Source organism: Pelodiscus sinensis, chromosome 15 (genome assembly GCF_049634645.1).
Source record: "Pelodiscus sinensis isolate JC-2024 chromosome 15, ASM4963464v1, whole genome shotgun sequence".
Classification (NCBI taxonomy): domain Eukaryota; kingdom Metazoa; phylum Chordata; order Testudines; family Trionychidae; genus Pelodiscus; species Pelodiscus sinensis.
The window spans coordinates 36,046,547-36,072,349 of record NC_134725.1 but is presented as its reverse complement, the minus strand read 5'-3'; the positions used below and the strand labels follow the sequence as shown (position 1 = coordinate 36,072,349).

At 50.2% G+C, this 25,803-nt stretch overlaps 1 protein-coding gene across 3 annotated transcripts in view; it reads right to left on the bottom strand.

Annotated features, from left to right (window-relative positions):
* Positions 1-25,803, bottom strand: part of WSCD2 (WSC domain containing 2) — a 229,759-nt gene that overhangs the window by 105,174 nt on the left and 98,782 nt on the right. The gene's annotated exons all lie outside the window — the stretch shown is intronic.

Here is a 25,803-nt window from a genome sequence, read left to right as displayed (position 1 = left end):
CTGAGTAAAGTGAGGCAGGATTGGGACCTGACTACTGTTATTCTAAGGCCCACGTGTTCCAGTTTTGCAGGGCACTAGTCCTAGTGTGAACGATAGGAGGAGTTTGCAAAGGGATGTTATTCCAACCTCTAATTCTACAGCCAGGGATTTTGTTGTTGTTGTTGTTGTTGTTAATTATTTTTTACAGGCAACTCTGTCCAGGCAATCCTGTGTGCAAATGTTCTTAGTTAGCTTGCCAGATGCATCACCAAAAGAACATGGTTTATGTTCCAGGCACTTGACACCTTTTTGAAAAGCTACAGGGCACAAGCGCACTTGTGAAGGCAGCTGTGTGTGGTAACATTTGCCCTTACAAAGACAGGCATGCTTCAGTGGAAGTGGAGGGGCATTTGGTCAAGCCCATAGAGTAGCAACATTTAATCAAAAAGTCCTAGTTACTCTTCCATCTGTGTAGAGTTTGGTACTTCCAGCTCAAGATTTATATGGGTCATGAATAATGCAATGTGAGATGCATTACACTTCCCCACACACCTCATAGACTCCCAATCATGAGGCAGCAGAAAGTAGCAGTGTCTAGCCCGTGGTTGCATATCTGTAGCATTAATCCTCAAACAGCAGTCCCTCCTGCTGCAGACCTGGCTTTATGTAGCCCTGAGGAAAAGGAGAATGAGCTAGTCCCAGTCACAAACACAGGCCAGCTCTGGATTCCGCAGGGAAAGAGGCTGTGCCATTCCTAGCATTGTAGGGTATAAAGCTGGATTTTCAAAGGTGCCTAGAGACATTAGATGTCCAACTCCTGTTGACTTCTTGAGCTGGTGCCTACCTCCCTAAGAGCCTTGGGTTCCACCTAAGAACCTTTGTGCTCCCAGAAAGCAGAGATGTCTTCATGTGGGAAACACGGAAAAATTGGTATAACAGTCAAGCCAGGGACACACGTCCGGGTTACCAACTCTCCCTGACCAGATGTCATTGCAGCCAATGCTGTCCAGTCGGTCCAGTCAGAGGGGCTGTGTCTACATTGGCACCCTTTTCTGGAAACGGGATGCTAATGAGACAAGTCGGAATTGCAAATGCCGTGGGGGATTTAAATCTTGCGGAAAATAAAGCCTTTTCCGGAAGATCCCTTATTCCTGATTTTAAGAGGAATAAGGGATCTTCCGGAAAAGGCTTTATTTTCCGAAAGATCCCGTCTAGACTGGCGCTTTTCTCCGGTAAAGCCCCGAGCTGGAAAAAAGCGGCAGCCATGTTCATGCAAATGCCGCGGGGGATATTTAAATCCCCCACGGCATTTGCAATTCCGACTTGTCTCATTAGCATCCCGTTTCCAGAAAAGGGTGCCAATGTAGACACAGCCGGAGAGCGGGCACTTCTTGCCACAGCTGGAGGTGCCTGCGGAGCCCCAGGCCAGTGGCAGCACCCGGAGAGGCAGTGCAGCCTCCAGGCTTAATGGCCTAGACCCCGGGGATGGAATGTGGCGGGACCACAGAAGGTCCACCCAGAGGCCAGTACACAAGGCTGGTGGAGTCAGTGGTGGGGCAGATTCCAGGGTGCAAGAAAGCCAGATGGAAAATCTAGGGGTATTGCAGCACCCTGACTTCCCGTGCCTACATAATCCGTCACTCCTGCTGATAACAAATGACCTACGCGGAAGGGGAGCCAGTCTATAGACACCTGGGTAGTTCACAGGCAACATCTGTGCAGGTGCATCTGTGAAAAGCCAGACTGCTCGGCAAGCAAGCTAGGAAATAATGTGGTGCCTAGTGTTTGTGCTATCCTAATTCCTGGCAAAAGGCAATCATTCCACACATGGACTAGGCCACTGGTGAAGGAGTAATGGAGCTGGAAGGAATCTAAGATGCAGAGCTTGACCTGGTTCAGGTAAACCTGAGAGTGCAGCAAAAGGCAGGACAGCTCAGTTAACACCTGCAGTGTGGCTGCTTGCTCTTGGCAGTAGAGCTGTTCAGCACACCAGCCTGTTTGGTTGGTTGCTTTTTAAATCAACGTTCTGAGCAGAACACTCCTCGGACATGATGCTGCCAAGAGCTGCAAGCCATTCAGGAAAGGTACTTAGAGCAGCAAAATGAGCACAGATAGTGGACAAGAAATGGTAGCCTGAGACTGAGAAGGTTTTACTTCCCCAGCATGAGGGCTTAAAGTGAAACCCTTCCTGTCTTGCATCTCCAGTCTTCACTAAGCTCAAGTCCAGGGCATTGTCTGACAAAAAGACCTTTAATGCAGGAGCAGAAGAGACACCATATGTGCATGAAGTCTTGCCTCAACCATGGACAATATTCAGGGTGTCAGAGGATGGGGTGGGGGAGAAGCAGATAATGTTCAGTCGGGCCCACCAGTGGAGGAGGCACAGACTCCCAGGCCCTTTAGAATCACTGCTGGAGCACTGACTAGCACACTCCAGAGCCTCATACCACATGCTCTGGCCAGCTCTGAGGGCCAGCGGGGGAAGGGGCAGATGCCTCATAGCTCTGATACCTACCTACCCTGTGTTCTTGAAGAGCCTGGGTGTGATGCTCATGAAGGACACCTGTTCCTCAGGCCTCTGCTTGACCCAACACCAAAGCAAAGAAAAGGCAGGGGAAGACACACGTAAACCTCTCCTGACAAGGTGACAAAATTAAGAAAACTCCCCTAGCCCCATCTGCATCAAAGATAGAACAGACAGACATCTACATTGCTATACAGAATGGAGACCAGGTCCCTCACCAAAGGCTCTTATGTAAATTAAGTTGTCATGGAATAAGAGGGAAGGTCCTTTCATGGACTGAGAACTGGTTAAAAGACAGGAAACAAAGGTAGGAATAAATGGTAAATTTTCAGATTGGATAGGGGTAACTAGTGAGATCCCCAGAGTGTCTATCCTGAGACCCATCCTATTCAACTTATTTATAAAATGATCTACAAAAAGGGGTAAACAGTGAGGTGGCAAAATTTGCATCTGATACCAAACTACTCAAGGGTATGTCTACACTACAAAGTTAGTTCGAACTAACGGACGTTAGTTCGAACTAACTTTGATAGGCACTACACTAGCGCTCCGTTAGTTCGAACTTAATTCGAACTAACGGAGCGCTTAGTTCGAACTAGGTAAACCTCATTTTATGAGGATTAAGCCTAGTTCGAACTTACTAGTTCGAACTAAGGGCTGTGTAGCCCTTTAGTTCGAACTAGTGGGAGGCTAGCCCTTCCCAGGTTCCCCCTGGTGGCCTCTGGGCACAACCAGGAAAACTCTTCTCCTCTCCCCCAGCCCCGGGCCCTTAAAGGGGTAGACTGTGGCCAGACGGCACTAGAGTCAGCCAGCCCTGCCAGCAGTCTCTGCCCCTGAGCCAGTGGCTGCATGATGAGCCAGGCAGCCAGTGGCAGCGAGACGTCCCCTGCCCAGTCCCCCAGCACCCAGGGGCCAGCCAGGGGCCGTAGACGGCGCGCGGCCTCCTGGTCTAGTGCAGAGGTCATGGACCTCACTGAGGTTTGGGGGCAGGCCCCCAACGTCCATGATCTCCGCACTAGGAGGAGGAATGCGGCCGTCTATGGGCGCATAGCAGCCGCCATGGCCAGCAGGGGACACAGGCGCACCCAGGAGCAGGTGCGCATTAAGGTGAAACAGCTGCGGCAGGCGTACGCCAGGGCCACAAGGGGCGGCGCCGCTGCAGGGGCTGCCACCTGCCCCTACTTTGCTGCCCTCCACCAACTATTGGGGGGCAGGGCGGGGCGGGGCGGGGCGGTCCGTGCCAGCCCGGGGGACATCGAGCCGGGACCAGAGGGCCCTGACCTGGGCGCACCAGAAGGGCCACCGCCAGCAGTTCCAGCAGGGTCGTCCAGGGAGACCGTACCGGGTAAGTAGTTTGAATTAAGTAGTTCGGGGGGGAGGTGGGAGGGAGACCAGAGACCGCGCGCGTGGGCCATGCCTTCCACGGATCACGCAGACACCTGTGCATGTGCGAGCACGTGCCATGCCACCCTTGGGCAGGTGGCTCCAGCTGCGTGACACCCAGGGGCCATGGCCCAATAGGCACATGCTTGTGCAAAGAGACGTGACATGCTCCCGACCCCGGGGCAGGACCCAGCAGGATGCTTTCCCTTCACATGTCCACTCTACACAGAGGCAGGGGACATCTCCCCACCCCTCCCGCCACCCCGGCCACACTATACATGGCACAGGGACATGGGTGCGGTCTTGGGGCAGCTCCCAGTCCCGGGGAGAGCCAGACATCCTGACCATGGCCTCTGTACAAGCACAGCGGCTGTGACGGTGCAGGACATGGTCACCCTCACGTTGCGGAGTTGGGGAGGGGGCTGGGCATCTTATTGCCTCTATATAAACCATGGCATGCCCACATCTTAAATACTGCATACAGATGTGGTCGCCTCATGTCAAAAAGGATACATTAGCATTGAAAAAGGTTCAGAAAAGGGCAACAAAAATGATTAGGGGTTGAAATGGGTTCCATATGAAGAGAGATTAAAAAGACTTGGACTTTTCATCTTAGAAAACAGCAGACTAATGGGGGATATGATAGAGGTCTATAAAATCATGACTGGTGTTGAAAAAGTGAATTGGGAAAAGTTATTTACTTATTCCCACAATATAAGAACTAGGGGTCACCAAATGAAATTAATAGGCAGCATGTTATAAACATACAAAAGGAAGTTTTTCTTCACTCAGCGCATGGTCAATCTGTGGAACTCCTTGCCAGAAGATGTGGTGAAGACTAGGACTTTAACAGGTTTCAAAAAAGAGTTAGATAGCTTCATGGAGGGTAGGTCCATCAATGGCTCTTAGCCAGGATGGGTAGGAACGGTGTCCATAGCCTCTGTTTGTCTGGAAATGGATGACAGGAGAAGGATCATGTGAGGATTACCTGTTGTGATCCCTCCCTCTGAGGCATCTGGCATTGGCCACTGTCGGCAGACAAGATACAGGCTTAGATGGACCTTTGGTCTCACCCAGTCTGGCCGTTCTTATGATGAGCATTTCCAAAGTAAGAAGTGCAGTGAACTATGAGACTACATCTACACTAGTGTGTTTTTGTGCAAGTAAATTTCCAGTAAATCAAAAGAACAGAGGGGTTTTTGCTGTGTAGGTCTTCCTCTTTCTATGAGGAATAACTCCTTTTTGCGCAAGAGTTCTTGCACAAAAGGTGTGTGTGGATGGGCAAGAGAGCTTTCTTTTGAAAGAGCATCCATGCAGTCTGGACGCTCTCTTGCGCAAAAGCACATCGCTTTTGCAATGCGCTTTAGCACTGTGGATGCGCTCTTGTACAAAAAGGTTTTGCAGAAGATCTCTTCCGCAAAAAGCTTCCTGCGCAAGAAGCCTGCAGTGAAGATGTAGCCTGTGATACTGAAAGCAGAAAAGCATTGCCTGGTGGGAAACCTCTGCTCCAGATACTAGTGAACCCACACTGGCACCTACCCAAATCAGTAATGATCAGAGCATTTCTAGTAATAGAATTTATATTGATGGCCAAAATACTGAAACTGCCTCGTTACATGATGAGGAACACCATCCATAGGTAGGAAGGATGAATGTCTATTGTCCAGCCTAAACAAAACTTAGAGTACTCCCTTGAACCACCTGTTTACCCACAAACAAATCCAGTGTCCTCCTTGAACCCTTGTTATGTCCCTACGAAAACTCCTACCTTTGCACAAGTAAACTGTTCTGATGCCTGGATCTAGAGTCTGCATCAGTTCCTTTAGGACAACATCTGCTCCTGACCAACCGTGCTTGGGGTTCTGCTTTGCTCTGCCTGTCTCGAGCACTCTGGACTCCCAGATACCAGCTACCATCAACATCTGGGAATCCTGATCACTTCAGGCTTCATGGAGTGGTGAGATCGCTCTTCTGCCTCCCTCTCTCTCTCCCCACTCTATGTACAGCCTCCTGACCCTGCCTTATGAGATCAGTTCTGGTTTGCTAGCTCTAACATTTGCAAACCGATTTAAGTTAGATTTAATATTGTAACTGTTTTGTTTGTTTGGCTCCCCTTGTATGGTTACTACCTCAAAATAAATAACTTTCATGGTTAAGCTGGTTGTCTCTCTTTCTTTTTCTCTCTTTCTCACTCGCTCGCCTGCAGGGGGGTGTGGTTTTGGCTTTCCCCATTCCCTCTGCAACAATGCTTCTTGTGCCTAAGCTAAAGGCCCTGTGGCACCCAAAAATCCTGTGGGGTTTGCTCATCAAGTAAGTTACTAGCAGAATGACTGTGATGTGAAAGGGGGATAGGGAGATGCTGAACCTGGGGGCGTCAGAGGGTGGTAGCTTAAAGAGCTGCTTAACCAGCCCACGGATTCCAAGAGCATATGAGGGTCACAGCTTGGCACTGCTGTGCAACCAGAATACTGAGTCCAGAGACATATAAAGGGTCAGCTTGAGAGTGCTGATTAACTGGTCCTCTCAGAGAAGGTAGAACAATGAGCTAGTTATCTAAGGCGTCTGTACACAGACGCAAGAAGCCTGGGGAACAAGCAGGAAGAATTAGAAGCCCTGGCATAGTCAAAGAACTATGATTAGACTGGAATAACAGAGACTTGGTGGGATGATTCACATGACTGGAGAACTGCCATGGGAGGGTATAAACTGTTCAGGAAGGACAGACAGAGGAGAAAAGGAGGAGGAGCTGCACTGTATGTAGGAGAGCAGTATGACTACTCAGAGCTCCAGTATAATCATAGAATCATAGAATAATAGGACTGGAAGGGACCTCAAGAGGTCATCGAGTCCAGCCCCCCGCCCTCAAGGCAGGATCAAGCTCCGTCTACACCATCCCTGACAGATGTCTATCTAACCTGTTCTTAAATATCTCCAGAGAGGGAGATTCCACCACCTCCCTTGGCAATTTATTCCAATATTTGACCACCCTGACAGTTAGGAATTTTTTCCTAATGTCCAATCTAAACCTCCCCTGCTGCACTTTAAGCCCATTACTCCTTGTCCTGTCCTCAGAAACCAAGAGGAACAAATTTTCTCCTTCCTCCTTGTGACACCCTTTTAGATATTTGAAAGCCGCTATCATGTCCCCCCTTAATCTTCTTTTTTCCAAACTAAACAAGCCCAGTTCATGAAGCCTGGCTTCATAGGTCATGTTCTCTAAACCTTTAATCATTCTTGTCGCTCTTCTCTGTACCCTTTCCAATTTCTCCACATCTTTCTTGAAATGTGGCGCCCAGAACTGGACACAGTACTCCAGCTGAGGCCTAACTAGTGCAGAGTAGAGCGGCAGAATGACTTCACGAGTTTTGCTTACAACACACCTGTTGATACAACCTAGAATCATATTTGCTTTTTTTGCAACAGCATCACACTGTTGACTCATATTCAACTTGTGGTCCACTATGACCCCTAGATCCCTTTCCGCCATACTCCTTCCTAGACAGTCGCTTCCCATCTTGTATGTATGGAACTGATTGTTCCTTCCTAAGTGGAGTACTTTGCATTTCTCTTTATTAAACCTCATCCTGTTTACCTCCGACCATTTCTCTAACTTGCTAAGGTCATTCTGAATTATGTCCCTATCCTCCAAAGAAGTCGCAACCCCACCCAGTTTGGTATCATCTGCAAACTTAATAAGCGTACTCTCTATCCCAATATCTACATCATTGATGAAGATATTGAACAGTATGGGTCCCAAAACAGACCCTTGAGGAACTCCACTTGTTATCCCTTTCCAGCAGGATTTAGAACCGTTAACAACAACTCTCTGACTACGGTTATCCAGCCAATTATGCACCCACCTTATCGTGGCCCTATCTAAGTTATATTTGCCTAGTTTATCAATAAGAATATCATGCGAGACCGTATCAAATGCCTTACTAAAGTCTAGGTATATGACATCCACCGCTTCTCCCTTATCCACAAGGCTCGTTATCCTATCAAAGAAAGCTATCAGATTAGTTTGGCATGACTTGTTCTTCACAAACCCATGCTGGCTATTCCCTATCACTTTATTACCTTCCAAGTGTTTGCATATGATTTCCTTAATTACCTGCTCCATTATCTTCCCTGGGACAGACGTTAAACTGACCGGTCTATAGTTTCCTGGGTTGTTCTTATTCCCCTTTTTATAGATGGGCACAATATTTGCCCTTTTCCAGTCTTCTGGAATCTCCCCTGTCTGCCATGATTTTTCAAAGATCATAGCTAAAGGCTCAGATACCTCCTCTATCAGCTCCTTGAGTATCCTGGGATGCATTTCATCAGGACCTGGTGACTTGCTGACATCTAACTTTCCTAAGTGATTTTTAACTTGTTCTTTGTGTATCCTATCTTCTAAACTTACCCTCTCTCTGCTTGTATTCACTACGTTAGGCACACCTCCAGACTTCTCGGTGAAGACCGAAACAAAGAAATCATTGAGCATCTCCGCCATTTCCAAGTTTCCTGTTACTGCTTCTCCCTCCTCACTAAGCAGTGGGCCTACCCTGTCCTTGGTCTTCCTCTTGCTTTTAATGTATTTATAAAAGGTCTTCTTGTTTCCCTTTATGCCTGTAGCTAATTTGATCTCATTTTGTGCCTTTGCCTTTCTAATCTTGCCCCTGCATTCCCGTGTTGCTTGCCTATATTCATCCTTTGTTATTTGTCCTAGTTTCCATTTTTTATGAGACTCCTTTTTTATTTTGAGATTGTGCAAGATCTCCTTGTTAAGCCAAGCTGGTCTTTTGCCATATTTTCTATCTTTCCTACACAGCGGAATTGTTTGCTTTTGGGCCCTTAACAACGTCCCTTTGAAATACTTCCAACTCTCCTCAGTTGTTTTCCCCTTCAGTCTTGCTTCCCATGGGACCTTTCCACCTCGTGGAATGAGGTGTACAGATAGTTCGGAATGGCTTGCTAGTTCGAACTATCTAGCTCGTGCCGCGTGTAGTCGCGCGGCACGGGGTTCGAACAAGCCGGCATTTAAAAATGGCGCCGGCCGGCTTATGCAAATGAAGCCCGGGAAATTCAAATCCCGGGCTTCATTTGCACGTTCGGTATGCATACATTACCCCGCTAGTTCGAACTAGAGGGGTAGTGTAGACATACCCTCACTTAGGAATGCAGGGATGTAATCAGGAAGGCAAAAGCGGAATTGGAATTGCAGCTAGCAAGGAATATGAAGGGTAACAAGAAAGGTTTCTACAGCCATAAGTAGGTGATCAGAGAAGGGTACAGGGCCCTTACTGGATGAGTGAGGTAACCTAGTGAGAGATGATGTGGGAAAAGCTGAAGTACTCAATGCTTTCTTTGCCTCTGTCTTCACAGACAAGGTCAGCTCCTAGAGAAACGCACTAGGCAATGCAGCATGGGAAGGAGGTGGACAGCCCTCGGTGGAGAAAGAACAGGTTAGGAACTATTTAGAAAAACTGGACATACACAAACCCATGGGGCCAGATCTAATTCATCCGAGGATGCTGCGGGATTTGGATGATGTCATAGTAGAGCCATTAGCCATTATCTTTGAAAACTCGTGGAGATTGGGAGAGATCCTGGATGACTGGAAAAAGGCAAATGTAGTGCCCATCTTTAAAAAAGGGAAGGACAATCCAGGGAACTACAGACCAGTCGGCCTTACCTCAGACCCTGGAAAAATCAAAGGGGATCCTGAAGCACTTTGAAGAGAGGAAAATGTTTGGGAATAGTCAACATGGATTCACCAAGAGTAAGTCATGCCTGACCAACTGAATTGCCTTCTATGACAAGGTGACGGGCTCTGTGGTCATGGGGAAGTCGGTGGATGAGAAATACCTTGACTTTAGCAAGGCTTTTGATACGGTCTCCCACAATATTCTTGCCAGCAAGTTAAGGGAGTATGGATTGGATAAACGGACGGTAAGATGGACAGAAAGCTGGCTAGATTGTTGGGCCCAATGGGTAGTGATCAATGGCTCGATGTCTGGTAGGTGGTTGGTTTCAAGCAGACTGCCTCATGGATCCGGGGCCAGTTTTGTTCAACATCTTTATAAATGACCTGTATGAGAGGATGGATTGCACCCTCAGCAAGTTTGCAGACGACACTAAGCTAGTGGAGAGGTAGATACGTTGGAGGGCAGGGATAGGGTCCAGAGTCACCTAGACAAATTGGAAGATTGCAGCTGCCACAGTAGCAGTGGTGGTGGCCTGGAGCCCAGTGCCCTTTTAAATCACTGGGCCCCATGGCAACTACGTCCTTAGCCTTCCCCATCAGCCGCCTCGTTCATGGCTGCTGCATGATGATCTCGTCACAATGCAGTTTCTTTGCAGCGTTCCACCTCAATGTGAGCTCCTTGTTCACAGCACCGCATCATGGGGAAAGCTGTTGAAATAGCTGACAGGACAATATGCAGTTTCCTAATTCAGTCATTGCAGCCTCAGGGAGCTCACATTGCATTTCTGGAGCTGCAGGTCATAGATCTGTGTATCCCCAGACCTGCCAGGAGAATATTTCCTGTTGCTACACCATGTCTCCTGTCGAGAGGGAGAGTGAAACAGGCCTGACACTATCACAACATGTCAGCTCCTGAGACAAATAGCAGTGCTTCTGCATTCACTGACACGACCCTGGGGCTGTGTCTAGACTGGCCAGTTTTTCCGGAAAATCAGCCACTTTTCTGGAAAAACTTGCCAGCTGTCTACACTGGCCGCTTGAATTTCCGCAAAAGCACTGACTTCCTACTGTAAGAAATCAGAGAGATTAGTAAGTCTGCTCTGCACTTTTAGTTCAGGGACATGTGGGCTATGTCTACACTAGCGGCTTCTTGTGCAAGTAATATGCAAATGAGGCTAAGCATGGAATATCGCCGAGCCTCATTTGCATACCTAATGCGCCACCATTTTTTTCAGAAGAGGCTCTTGCGCAAGAAGGAGCATCTACACTGCCCCTTCTTGTGCAAGAAAAACCCTCTTGCACAACGCCGTTACACCTATTACTTGAGAGAAAGAACGGCATTGCGCAAGAGGGTTTTTCCTGAGCAAGAAGGGGCAGTATAGATGCTCCTTCTAGCGCAAGAGCCTCTTCTGAAAAAAATGGTGGCTCATTAGGTATGCAAATGAGGCTCGGCGATTTTCCATGCTTAGCCTCATTTGCATATTACTTGCGCAAGAAGCCGTGAATGTAGACATAGCCGTGGTGTTTAGCTTGTGCAATAGCAGCATGTACCCTAAGCTTCACAAGTTCAATCCTGCCACTGATAGTCAGAGTCTGGTGGCATTACACTTGCATCTCCAGCAACTTGCTTCTGAGGAATGTTATTTTTGCTCTCTTTTTTTATTTTATTGCTGTATTCCACAAAACCTTTACTTTCCAAAGGCTGGAGAATCAATCTATTTTATGGAAATGTACTAATTGCCCCAGATCCTTGTCTAATAATAACTGATGGATTCACATATCTTAAATTAAGTCAGAAGAGAAATCTTTACTTGCAAGAGAGAAAAAAGAAGTTTTAATGGCTGGATGTAAATTTGTTTGTCACTTTAATGGAGGTAGAAGTTTTGAGATGGTATAGACAGAAAACCACATTTCACTTCCAAAGCATGATATAGGGCAGGCAATAGGCTGCAATACCACATAAATTTTTAGCAATGAGAGTAATTAACCACTGAAATTATCGTGGTGGAGTCTCCATCCCTGACTATTTTTAAATCAAGATTGACTGCTCTACTTAGACTAGGAGATCATAGTGGTCCCTTCTGGCCCCGACCCGAGCTCATGCTGAGGACCCTCGCCCTGGGTGCGGGAACTACACTCTGGCAACCACAACCCACGTGGAGAGGCGTTTCTGGAGGCTCCATTCGGACTGGTGGGACTGCCTGGTCATAGAACGGTGGGACGACCAGCAGTGGCTCCAAAACTTCTGCATGTGGAAGGCCACCTTTTTGGAGATGTGTGCCTGGCTCGCCCCCACCCTCTGGAGACTCAACACTCACCCACAGCCCACCATCCCCCTGGAAAAGAGGTTGCCATCGCCTCTGGAAGCTCGCCACCCCAGACAGCTACCGGTCGGTGGGAAACTGGTTTGGAGGGGTGAAGTCCACCGTTGGGGCCCTCCTCAGGGAGATAAGGAACTCGGGCTGCAGTCCCTGCAGTGGGGGCGCACTGAAAAAGGGGACCCTAGGGAATGGGGAGTTGGAGGCTGTGAGGGGTGGAGTGGGGGTGAGAGGAAGTCCTGTCCGCAGTGGTTTGTGCCTTCCCACCCTCACACAGCCCTGCTGCTGGGGGGGTGGCCTCATAGGGGGTGGCTCCTGGGGGGTTTGGAGAAGGGGAGGGGAGGGGAGCGGCCACCTCCCAAGGGTTCAGGCACTCCCTCTCTCATTCTCTGTGTTGTGTGTTTGTTTGTCTCCTTCTGCAGGTTGTAAGGAACATCAACTCGATCCTGCTGTGGAGGGTCATCTGCCTGGGAGACCTGGACCCGACTGTGGCTGGATTTGGCTGCCCTAGCGTTCCCAAACTGCGCATGAGCCACAGATGGGCCCTACCTCCCAATCTGAGCAGCCCGCTATATTAATAGGAAGGGTCACTTTTCTACAGTGCTGAAGGTCCTGGCCAACCACCATAGACACTTCACGGGCAATTTTGTAAGGTGGTTGGGCAGAGCACATGCTGCCCACGTGTTTCAGAGCTTTAGCCTGTACGGGAAGCTGGAGGCGGGCACATTCTTCCCCCGCCATGAACGTGCCATTGGGGACATGCAGATGCCATTGTGTATCATGGGGGACATGTTTTATCACCTGATGCTGTGGCTAATGAAGCCATACACAGGCCACCTGGATCCCAGCAGGGACCAATTTAATGCTCGCCTGAACCAGGCCCGGATCCAGGTGGAATGTGCCTTCAGCCACCTCAAGGCACAGTTCAGGTGCCTGTTGACCCACCTGGACGTGGGGGATCACAACATCTCTGAGGTGGCCGCAGAATGTCGTGTCCTCCACAACATTGTGGAGAGGAAGGGGGAGGCCTTCCTCCCAGAGTGGAGGATAGACGCTGGCCGCGAGGAATGAGCTTTCCAGCAGCCAAGGACAGCTGCCATTTGACAGGCCCATCAGGCTGGGGTGTGCATCTGGGGGGCCCTGAGGGAGAGGTTCTCTTAAGCACCCCAGCAACTTTCCCCACGACCTCCCCACTAGGGGCCTCCGGCTTGCTGCCCTATACCTACCCCCCCACAGCCCCTCCCTTCACCCCTTCCCTGACCTCAGAATAAAGACACCTGTTTCGTTGTGAACAAAACAAAGTCTGTATTTATCCCACAATCAAAAAAGTTGGGCAGGAGGAGGAGGGGCTCATAACTGGAAGGGGAGAGGATGGCTAGATGTGTCACCTCAGGTGCTGGAACCTCGTCAGTGTTGGGATCGGATGGATCCGGGGACCACGGGACGGGGGAGATGTTGGAGCGGGGTCAGGGATAGCAGGGGGGACAGAGGAAGTAGGCATGGGCATCACTTGGGGAGGGAGCAGAGGCATTGCATGGGGGGCAGGCAGAGGGGGAATGGGCATAGCAGGGGGGAAGGCAGGAGGGTGGAAGCCAGGAGTAGTGACAGCAGGTGGGTGTGCCAGCATGTGTGACATGATGGCACACATGCTATTACACCACTGCATGAGCTGGTCCCATACACGGTTCCTCCACTCAGAGTCCTCATGGACCTTCTGTGCCAGAGTCTGCTGCATGTCATGCAGGACGCTGACATGCTGGCGCATTTGGTCTTCCTGGACCCTGGTGCGCCTTTGGGTACCCCAGGCTCTGGCGGCTGGCTCTGGTGGTATAGCTCGGCCCTCAGTCCCGACTTCCAGCTGTGGAGGACAAGAGGGAGAGGCTGTCAGTCATCCCTGCAGACACTGACCCTGAGGCTGTGCCCTCCTCTGTGAGCAGCGACCAACAGTCCTTGGGGCAGAGGAGGGGATATCCTGAAGCAAGGCCATGTGTGGCCTGCACTGCAGACCATGCCTCACAGGAGTCTCAAGGTGCTCAGGGGACCGTGGTGCCTGCTTCCCAACCCTCCCCCCCCAGTCCACAGACAGCCAGCTAAGGGAAGTGTCTGGCCACACTGGGATCTCTGCCATGGGCGGCAGAGGAGCCTGGAGCAGCCTGGTCCTCCCTGGGGCCTGCACACACACCTGCAGCTTGCAGCGCTGCCCGTGGGAGTGGGTGGTGCCTCGCATGTGTGGGCACGCTCATGAGCTGTGTGCGGCACTCCTCGGGGTGTCTGGGGTCATGCCTGCGCCCTTGTGGCTAGCCTGCTTCCAGCCACGGCAGGTGCTAGGAGGTCCCCCCACACCCGTGGCAGGACATGAGCCTGGAAGCTGGATCCTACCCATGCTCAGAGGCTTCCTGCTGAGTGCGCATGCCACTCACTAACGCTGCACGTGGTTCCATGTGTGCGGACCGCAGCATGATGTTCAGTCCAAGCAGCCTGAGCAACACTCACACCCTGCTCCCCCGTGAGCCAGCCTCCCCCGCCTTGTTTATGTGACAAACTAAGACCACTCACCTGAAGATCCCTCCCTGGTGTCCAACAAGGCCTGAGAGATGTCCTGGCTCACAAGCACTGGCTCCAGGGACAGGGTGACAGTATCTGTCTCCTCCTCCTCCTCCTCTGGCTGGCCCTGGTCCTCCTGCTCCTCCTCTGCCGTGACCTCCGGCCAGGGGACGACAGGGGTCTGGACGCCGGAGTCCACCACGATGAGTGGGGAAGATGTTTCCCCACCCCCCGGGATATGGTGCAGCTTGTCGAAGTAGGGGCAGGTGTGGGGTCTTGTCCCTGATTGCGAGCTGTGCCCTCTGACCTACACATATCCTTGGTGGAGCGCCTTGACCTTATTCCAGGCCTGTTCTAGGGTCCTGGGTGCGTGACCGCACCCTGCCAGGGACTCGGCCATATGCTCATAGACTTTGATGTCATGCTGCTTGGAGCAGAGATCCTGCAAGGTGTCCAACTTGCCCCACAAGGAGGGACAGGAACTCCTCTCTGGACCTGCCTCTTGGTCCCCCTGGGTGGGTCCTGGAACCGCTGGCACTGCTCCCTGCGAGGGCCGGGGAGATCGCACGGTGCTTGAAGCTGGGCCATGAGTGGGAAGGCCTGTGGCAGGGAAAGCCACATGGTGAGGTGCAGCTCTCAGGACATCTTCCTGCCCCAAGGCTTGTCCAGGGTGCCTGCAGCTTTAAGAGGGGCAGGAACTATAGAGCCCTGATTAATTTGGATGGAGTGTCCATCAGGCCATCTGTGTTATTTCCTGGAGGCCTCTTCTTTCAAAACAAAAACAAAAAACAAAAAACAAAAAACAAAAAAACACCTCTCCGTCCACACACGCCTTTTTCCCAAAGAGCTCTTTCAGAAAAAGGCTTCTTCCTCATAGAAAGAGGATTACCAATGCTGGAAAAACCTCTCTGTCCTTTCTGTTTACTTTTGGAAGGATGCAGTCACTGTGGATGCAATGCAGCTAGTGTTGGAAAAACAGCTGTTTTTCTGGCAGGTCTCTCTACCCTAAGACAGTGTGAAAAGGTTTAGAGTCTATATCCATAAATTCAGAGTAAAAATGTGTCAAGGATGTTTAAAAAGTCACAAAACAAAGTACAGGTTGAACCTCTGTGGTCTGGGTCCCCAGGGTGCCAGACTGGGGCGGTCCAACCCGTATTACAAACTCAAAGGATTTACTGTGCAAAAATCCAAGCATGTTAAGGAAAGTCCAATTAAAGCACCCAAACAACCTTAACTCTGTCCCATAATGAGGCCATGTGAGGAAAAACAGCATTAAAAAAAACTCGAGTGTGCCTTTAAAAATCTGCAACCACATACATTAAAATGCCTTCATCACCATTTGTGGTTACTGCATTGGATCAATACAGACAGAGTTAAGATTGCTCTGGGAGACAGGACAGTACTTGTGGAACGTATCAGTGAATGAGGCTAGAGTTCAATAAATAATTAATAAGAAATGGTTTATTGAATACATTTAGCCATACACTAAATGATCTGCAAGCAAACAGAACATGCTTTAAATGTATTCATTATTAAGCATGATTTAATTTGGTTCTGTGGACATTTTTGAAAATGTCATGGATTGATTATGAACAGGTTTTTGATGGTATTTGATATGTACCTTATAAGCTAGTCATGTAAGCTAGTCAAGACTGATCAGATAGGTCACATATGTTGCTTATGGTCCCTGACTGGTCGTGTGACTAGTCAGAAAAGTCACGTATTTTTTTCTGTTCCCTTATTGGATGAGGCTAATAGGCACACTTGAAAAATTAGGTTTCCAGGAACAGCCAGGCATGCAAACTTGATACCTGTTTCTCACACACATTCATGCCAGCAAAACTCAGTCTCTCAATTGGTAATGGGAGCACGGCTAGGGTGGATTCATTTAAATAGTCAAAAAAATAGTCAAGGACAATATTCAAGCCAGCTCTGATTATGAATGAGAATTTTGGAAAGATTGGGAAAGCCATAACACCCTGTGCACCAATTACTCTAGCCAATCAGAACTAAAGCAGGCAGGAACCCATGCTAGCTGCTTTGTCTGGGATAATGTATCACCTCTAATAAGTGTAGCCAACTTTGCCTTCACCCTTTCTTTTCTAATCAGAGATAAAATGCATGCTCTGCTGAAAAGATACATTGCAGAGGAAAGTCATGTGACATGTTTGTTCAGTGAACTGAGCCAACTGTCATTTCTTGTGCCGATTAAAAAAAAAGGAAGGAAAGAAAAAAAGCAATTTTCCAAGTGCTGGGTGGGTAGTCAGCTATTTGGGAATCTGTTAATGTAATGTTTATTAATCTATTTTGACAGGAGATGTTCAGCTTACTGATTAGGATAGAAATTGCCCGCGGTGCGCAATGCTGAAAGTGTCTGCAATTTGCTCTCAAAGGTGCAGAAGTCAAACAACACAATCTGACAGGGGTCAGGTCCCCTTTTGTGTATTAGGGTCTCTGGGCATGTTTGTTTACAGCATGGGGCCCAAGCCCCGGCTTGGCCCTAAAGCAAATGTGTTAGACTTGGATGGCAATGCCCTAGTTTTCCATAAACACGGCGGTGGCCACAAGCACCAGGATTCACACAAGTACAGCTTACCTTCAGTTGTCTCCGTTCAAAGGGACCCCATGGCCTGGCTTTTAGCTTCACCTCAACCTCCTCCTAACTGTGGATTCCCAACTGTTAGCTTTGAAATCATAACCCAGCTGTGGCAAGATTATGCCTCAGGGTCAGTGTCTGCAGGGATGACTGACAGCCTCTCCCTCTTGTCCTCCACAGCTGGAACAGTCGGGACCGAGGGCCGAGCTATACCACCAGAGCCAGCCGCCAGAGCCCAGGGGACCCAAAGGTTGTCAGAACCTATTTGACATCACTGGAATTACTCTGGATTTGTTCCCATGACACAGAGATGAGACACTGCCAGTTGGCACTAGTGTTTGTGCATTTATTGTCTGCCATAGGTCATCGGGATGTGTTACAGGGTCAATCAGATGTCAGGTCACCTGTGTCCTATCTCACACTGGTTTCAAACCAGCGCTGTTTTTACTGGAACTACTCCCGATTTACTCTGAATTAACTTGATCTGAATCTAGCTGCAGTCCTAAAGAACTTGCAGTACAGTGTCATGGGCAGCAGGCCCATTGGTCTAGAGCAGCTGTTCTCAAATTTTTTGGCCCATGGCCCACCCTGCTCAATGCAGACCTTTCCACAGACCACCAGCCAAGCATCCATGATGACAAAATGGGTGCAGAAGTGGGGTGGGGATGGGGGTCTGGGAGGGAGGTGGGGTGCAGGAGCGGGGTGGGAGTGGGAGGGTCTGAGAAGGAGGAAGGATACAGGAGTGGGTTGGGGACATGGCTCTGGCCGGGAGATTAGGTGCAGAAGTGGGCTAAGAGTAAGGGGTCTGGGTGGGAGGGAGCATGCAGGAGCAGGCTAGGTGGGCAGGGTCTCATTGGGAGGAGAATGTGTGAGGAGGGCGGGGGTGCAGGGTCGGGGCATGAAAAGGATGGGAGCCACTTACCTGGCTCCATGCCTTCTGTCCCTCCCAGGCACCGTCACCCTCTACTGCTCCCATTGGCCATGATTCTGGAGAACATCCAGCAATGCTCCCATACAAATTGGGAAGAGGGACTTCAGCCCCACCCCCATTCCTCCCTGGTCTCCCTAAAGGGTGCCTGGAAGGTGGAAGGCTCAGGGTTGTGGCAGTCCTGGATTGGGGGAAGGTGTACCCCCAGCCAGCCTCTTTCACCTGCCTGGTGATTCTGTCTCTTTTCTGTATAGTTTGAAGAGAAGCAATCCCATTCCAGGCACAGCCCATTGTCCTGGGACAACCAACACCTGAACTTGCTTTAAGTCAGGGCTACTCAACACGTGGCTCACGGGCCACATGCCTGCAGCCCTTCCTTTTGTCTGCGGCCAGTGGTGTGATTTGGGTTTACGTGGGGCTCAACAGGTGTCCTGCAGGTAGGTGCCGAAACAAACAAATAGTCAATATGATGGTCGTCTGTTGAGATGCGTTTTAGTAGTTAAATTCCTGGACTGTCATTGCTTATTAAAAGTGCTGTCATATGGGAGGAAATTGGGTAAATACTGCATTTATTAATATCAGCAGAACTGACTTAAATGGGGCCTGCGTGTTGTGTAGTCTTGCCTTATTCTTTGTATTCATGCCTGTCAGTGTGAACAAAGCTATTTGCATATATAATTGCATATATATACAACTACACTTAAGTTGCAGCCCTTGGCACGTGCCATGACTATCATTGTGGCCCCTGGGACTTCCAAAGTTGAGTAGCCCTGCTTTACATTATGATAAGAGGAAGCTGAAAACTGAATTAGGTGGTCCTAGCTCTGACCGTTTAGGAGGAGCTCTTGAAAAAACAGACTCGTGGATGGACAGACAGTCAGACACACATTTCTAAAATATATAAATAGATTATCTGACCACTTTTCCTGTACTTGATGACCCCAGTGGTCCCTCACAGCATCTGTCTGCCTGTCTGCTTCCATGGTGATTTGAGCCCATCATTCCCCTGTGCTCAGCACGGATTCTTATTGACTTTAGGGAGCAGACCCTTTGAATAGTTTTATTACAGGCTCAATCTGGTTTAGAAAGCAATTTGCATGTTGCAATGCACAAATACATCCATTTGGGCCTTTCATTCTGTCTAGATCCATACACCAGATCCATCTTGTTGTTTTTGTGATGCAGCACCAATGGAATTTGCTCTCCTAATACCAAGCTGTCCTATGCTCCTGACAGGGAATATTCTTAGAGTGTGCAACCCTCACAGTTAGCTACAACAAAACCCACACTTGCCACACACTCCTGCTTGAGTGTCATCAAAACCACTGGGCATCCCTCGGGCAATGCCGACTGTGTTAATTTTTTTTAATAGAACCGCGTTCATCTCATACTGTTAAAGATTGATGGATCCTCTTGGAAACTCTTTAAAAGTCTTTTGGAGGGTGAGGAGAAGGTGGGAAGAAGATTGAGGGAAATGTGCCCTGGTAACTTTAACCACAGAATAGTCATAGCTCATTGCTCCCAATTATTTTCAGCATAACTTGGCATTTCCTCAATGCAGAACAGCTTTCAGAAGGTCAACTAATTTTGTTCATGATAAATTCAACTGGTATGGGATTACCGCAGTCATTTGTACAGGGCCAGCGACTGATGTGTGTTATACTTCGTATGCTGCTCTTGGCATATGCGAACTGCAATTTATTAAGAAGGCTTCTGAATAGTTAGGGAAAGGTAGGGATAATGAATGAATGAGGGGCTAAAAGGGCATGGTGAGTTTAGCACAACACAGCGGGAGTAGCATAAGATAAGAGTTAGTAACACAGGTACCATGATATAACTCTGATAAATAGCACATTTGGACCAATTCAAACCTGGTGTAACGGCCATTTTTCCAACAAAACTCTGTAGTCTAGACATACTCTTATTTAGGAGCCTTTATGGATTTGGAGAGGGGATGGGTTCAAAGGCAACGCTATAACTGAAATCTGGTTTGTTTCCAGTCCCCTTGAAAATGTGACTATAATAAAAATAGTGATACCAATGCAATGATTTTCATCTGCCTGGAATAACACTCCTGGTGAAATCCCATGTGACATCCTACAATACAAGGATGGAGAGAAGGGGGGGCTGATATGGAGGGAGCCTGCTCTCAACAAGCAATTCCTTTCCCTGCCCCAGAGAGCCACCCATCACCTGGAGAGGACAGCTCTGTCCGTGGCTAGCAGAGGATATTGAGAGCTGCTCTGCATGGGGATGGAGCCTTTGACTTACAGTGCCAAGCCTGGCGTAAAATCTTCCTCTCACACAAATGTCCGTCTTGGTAATTCTGCAGAGGGTGGCTCAGCCCAGGCAGCACATGGTCTTACTCAGGCTTTGATATGGTACCAAAGGTACCACCACCACCCCAGATTTGTCCTAGCTGGCAGCTGCCCCCCAAGTCTTTTCTGCTGCTCTCAGAGGGTATGTCTACACTACCCCCCTAGTTCAAACTAGGGGGGTAGTGTAGACATACCCAGACAGAGCTTGTGGCAGCCAAGGCTTTTCTGCCCTGATTCTCAAAGGTATGTAGGTGCCTAATTCCTATGGGAAGGGAATAGCTTGGAGGATCTGGGCCTCTGAGCCTAGCTACTTAACAAGACATGACACTATCTCTGCAAAAACAAACTTGTGATGTCCCTGAATTCAAGCAGTGAGACTGACTACAGCTGAGTCACACAGCTCATGTGGCCTAGGGATCCCGGTGCTGGAAACAGGGCAAGTTCCTAATGGTTAGAGCAGGGGATCTGCATAGACATGGGAACTAAGAGTATGGGGGAGGAGGGCGGAGAGGTGCTGTACCCCCTGGTACCCAGCAGCATCTGAGATCCCTGCTGCTGCTTCACATACCAAGTTTTCAGCAGCTGGCCCCATGTGATGGGCTTTCAGCTGCACATGCATAGAGGGGCTTTGCTCTCAGCCTCAGCTGGGGGTGGGGATGGACAGAAGCAATGGGGCTCAGCACCCCCACTTTTAAAAATATTCCTGCACCTGTATTCAGGATGCCTGGGTTCTATAAACACACCCAGGAAGGAGAATAATGTGATTGAAAGAAGAGGTGACACAATGTGAGCTAAGCTTGCTGTTCTGGGGGTTGGGGAAGCGGAGTTTAGCAGTTACAGGAGGGGAAGGGGATAGGCAGCAAGAGTCATTTGTTCCAGTCTCAGGGTATGTCTACACTACAGCACTAATCTGAACTAACTTAATTCGAATTAGTTAATTCAAACTAAGCTAATTCGAATTAGTGCATCTAGACTTAAATACCAGTTTGAATTAGTGTTTTGCTAATTCGAACTAACATGTCCACACTGAGTGGACCCTGAACCGAGGTTGAGGATGGCCGGAAGCAGTGCCGGCAGGGCATCAGATTAGGACTTAGAGTGTGGAGCTGCTGCCTCAAGCTAGCCGAGGGCTGTGCTTAAAGGGACCCGACCCCGACCCCGGACAGATATTTCTCAGGGGTTCCCCACTTGCAAAGCAGTCCTGGCTTGGAGTGCCCTGAGTGCCCACACTCGGCACATCACAGCATTCGGCCATCAGACCGGCTGCACTTGCCGCAGGCTGCCATCCGGAGGGGGGGGGGGGGCAATTGAGGGACTTCAGGAGAGCTTCCACCCTGAGGAGCCCGCAGAGCCAACCCAGTCCTCCCCATTGGGGGCTCGTGCCCCATTCCTCTCTCACCTCCTTCCACTTACCCTTCCCTAGCCCCCCTTCCTGATGTAAAAAATAAAGGACACAAGTGTCCAAAAATAGAAACTCTCTTTATTTCACAAAACTGGGGGGGGGGAATAAAACTGTGGGAAGTCGAGGGAGAGGAGGCGGGAAAGGGCAGGAGAGAGTGTGGGAGAGGGGACGGGGAAAACTGGGAGGAGGGAGCTGGAAGGGGGAAACAAGGGAAAGGAGGGGGAGGGGAAACTCAGGGATTGGGGTGGGGGTCTTGCCGGGCCAACCGCCTCCCAGCACGGCGAGGGAGGGGGCCTCGGAGTCCCCGGGGGGATGCGGAGGTTGAGGTGGGGGGTGTGGACATTGAGGAAGAGGGTGTGGGGGTTGAGGAGGAAGAGGTGGGAGGGGGGCAGGAGTGGGAGGAGGGACAGCAGTTGGGGGGGGCAGCAGGCGCAGGACCAGCACGGGGCACCATGCTCTGCAGCAGGGCCTGCAGGTTTGAGTTCAGCCCTCGGACCTCAGCCAGCTGCTCCTGGCGGAGCTGGAGGTCTGCCCGCATCCAGGCCTCCACTGTGCGGTGCAGGGCTCGCAGGGCCCCCAGGTGCTGGTCCCGGTACTCCTGCTCCGTGGTGGGGGTCCGGAGCAGGCCGCGGGTGCGGGAGCATGTCCCGGGCGGGGTGGTGCGCCCTGCACAAGCAGCTGGTGCAGCTGTAGAGAAAGAAGAGAAGTGGTCAGTTCTCCCTGGGGACGCAGAGGATGATGCCCAGCCCCCTCCCCCACTCCGCAACGTGAGGGTGACCATGTCCTGCACCGTCACAGCCGCTGTGCTTGTACAGAGGCCATGGTCAGGATGTCTGGCTCTCCCCGGGACTGGGAGCTGCCCCAAGACCGGACCCATGTCCCTGTGCCGTGTATAGTGTGGCCGGGGTGGCGGGAGGGGAGGGGAGATGTCCCCTGCCTCCGTGTAGAGGGGACATGTGAAGGGAAAGCATCCTGCTGGGTCCCGCCCCGGGGTCGGGAGCATGTCAGGTCTCTTCACACATGCATGTGCCTATTGGGCCATGGCCCTGGGTGTCACGCAGCTGGAGCCACCTGCCCAAGGGTGGCATGGCACGTGCTCGTACGTGCACAGGTGTCTGCGTGATCCGTGGAAGGCATGGCCCACGCGCGCGGTCTCTGGTCTCCCTCCCGCCTCCCCCTCCCGCCCCCCCCGAACTACTTAATTCAAACTACTTACCCGGTACGGTCTCCCTGGACGACCCTGCCGACTCTGGTGCTGGAACTGCTTGCGGTGGCTCCTCCGGTGTGCCTGGGTCAGGGCCCTCCGGTCCCGGCTCGCTGCCTCCCGGGCTGGCACGGACCGCCCCGCCCCCCAAGAGTCGGTCGAGGGTGGGGAAGTAGGGGCAGGTGGCAGCCCCTGCTGCGGCGCCTCCCCTGGTGGCCCTGGCGTACGCCTGCCGCAGCGGCTTTACTTTCAGGCGCACCTGCTCCTGGGTGCGCCTGTGTCCCTTTCGGGCCATGGCGGCTGCTATGCACCCGTAGAGAGCTGCGTTCCTCCTCCTAGTGCGGAGATCATGGACGTTGGGGGCCTGCCCCCAAACCTCAATGAGGTCCAATGACCTCCGCACTAGTCCAGGAGGGCGTGCGCCGTCTATGGCCCCTGGGTGCTGGGGGACTGGGCAGGGGACGGCTCGCTGGCACTGGCTCCCTGGCTTATCCTGGGGCCACTGGTTCGGGGCAGAGACTGCTGGCAGGGCTGGCTGTGTCAAGTGCCGTCTGGCCACAGTCTACCCCTTTAAGGGCCCGGGGCTGGGGGAGAGGAGAGGAGTTTTCCTGGTTGTGCCCAGAGTGGCCACCAGGGGAACCTGGGAAGGGCTAGCCTCCCACTAGTTCGAATTAAGTGGCTACACAGCCCTTAATTCGAGCTAGTTAATTCGAACTAGGCGTTAGTCCTCGTAGAATGAGGTTTACCTAGTTCGAATTAAGCGCTCCGCTAGTTCGAATTAAGTTCGAACTAGTGGATCGCGTGTGTAGTGCCTATAAAAGTTAATTCAAACTAACGGCCGTTAGTTCGAATTAACTTTGTAGTGTAGACATACCCTCAGCTATGTTACTGACTTACAGCATGACCCAGGTTCAGTTGCTTAACCTCTCTGTGCCTCACCTTCCCCATCTGTATAACAGGTTTGATGATTTTCCACTGTCTCTGGGGAGGCTCAGGTGACTAGTTCACTAACATTTAGGAAGCCCTTTGAGGTCCCCCGACAGCTGATGCTAGGAAAGTGCAAGGTATGGATGCTGTCAGGACCTAGCAGGCAGAATAAGAGTTTTGTTGCCTTTTGGAGCTGGCAGAAGTCACCCGGCTGCACTGGATTCTGCGTCTGCTCCTCCACATTGTTTGCTGGATTATAGGGCATTAGCTGTCATTTCGTTAGTTAAAAGTGGGATGAAAGAATTTCTCCCGGCTTAGCTTTAGAGTGGTATTAACATTAATAGATTCCCTTAACCTGAAGGCTGCTGATCAAAGGCCTGGCATATTTGGTATGCACAGTTTCCCCAGCCGACATAAAGTTCTGTTCTAAAGGATTTACACAGTAATTGCTTTGAGTAATGTTATTAGGATTGCTCCTGATGGCTCTTGGGTCATAAAATGCCTTCAGCAAGGGGGCAGGAGGTCAATGTGAGTCTGCTGTGTTTCCTACCCCAGAAGAGAATATGGGACGGACTGGATGGGTATTTGTATTTTAGCAGGAGTGGCACCAAGTTCCAGACCAATGCTCTTCCTGTGGCATCAGTGGTCATACACCAGGGGTGCACTTAGCCAGATTGTTAAGGGCATTTTTCTTGTAGGTCACCATTAGTGTCATTGCCAATTTTCTGTGGGGGAAATTCACCTGTGTGAGGTGGTCTCCAGAAGGACTAGTCACTGCAAAACCCTAAAAAATAGGTCTGAGGTGAGGCCTAAGCTTGGGGCTGTTCCCTCTGCCTAGTGGTGAATTTTGCCAAGAGTATGTAATAAAATAATTGAATCTAAGGCCAAAAGAAATCACCAGATCACCCCATCTGAGCTCCTAAATATCACAGGCCCCTCCCCACCCCACTCCATTCGCCAGTGTCAAACAGACACATTACAAAGAGACAACCCCCTAGTAAGCAGACTGAATACGGGACACCTAGCGAAATAACTTGTATTCAAGGGAGTCCCATGGCAATCAATAGTACAAATGTTCAAATTAACACTGAGTTGACTGAGTGCCTGTTAGAAAGAAACTTTAAAAAACAACAAATGGTCCTGCAGCACCTTAGAGACTAACAAAACATATAGCCAATCATGAACTTCCGTGGGCATCTGAAGAGGTGGGCTGTGCCCATGAAAGCTCATGATGACATCTATATGTTTGTTAGTCTCTAAGGTGCTGCAGGACCATTTGCTGTTTTTTAAGCTTTTTCAGTTATCGACTAACATAGCTACCTGCCCTGTGACTTTGTTACAAAGAACTGTGTAGGTGGATTCTTTTTATTTGCCTTCTTATCTTTAAAGCTTGAGGGTTCACATAGGGAGGAGTAACACACACACACCGATCCTGTCCACACACACACAGAGGGGTGACACACACATGCTCCTATACAACTCTCTCACATTAGAATGACTGACCTTGCCTGCCCAGCGCTCTCCTCCACCTATGCCTGGCTGGGCCCCCAGTACGGACTCACATCTCCTGATACCTGGCTTGTTGCCTTCCCAAGGCAATGCATAGAAGGGCATGCAGGGTCACAAGCCCATCAGATTTCTACCAGGCTTCACACCAGAAGGTGGCCAGCAGCAGCCTTTCAGCACTGTGCAGGAGGGAAAGGATGGGAGCTGCTTCCAATCATGAGAGGAGGGGGAGGCATGACCTGGCTTGTGTCTACACTACAGTTTTGTAGGAAAAACAGCTGTTGTTCCACAAGAAAATCGAAAGAACAGAGGGGGTTTTCCAGCATTGGTAATCCTCATCCTACGAGGCTATCTATACTGCAGGCTTCTTGTGCAAGAAGCTTTTTGCAGAAGGGATCATTCGCAATAATGTCTGGCACAAAAGCGCGTCCACACTACAAAAGCGCATTGTAAAAGTGGTGCACGTTTGTGTAAGAAAGCGTCCA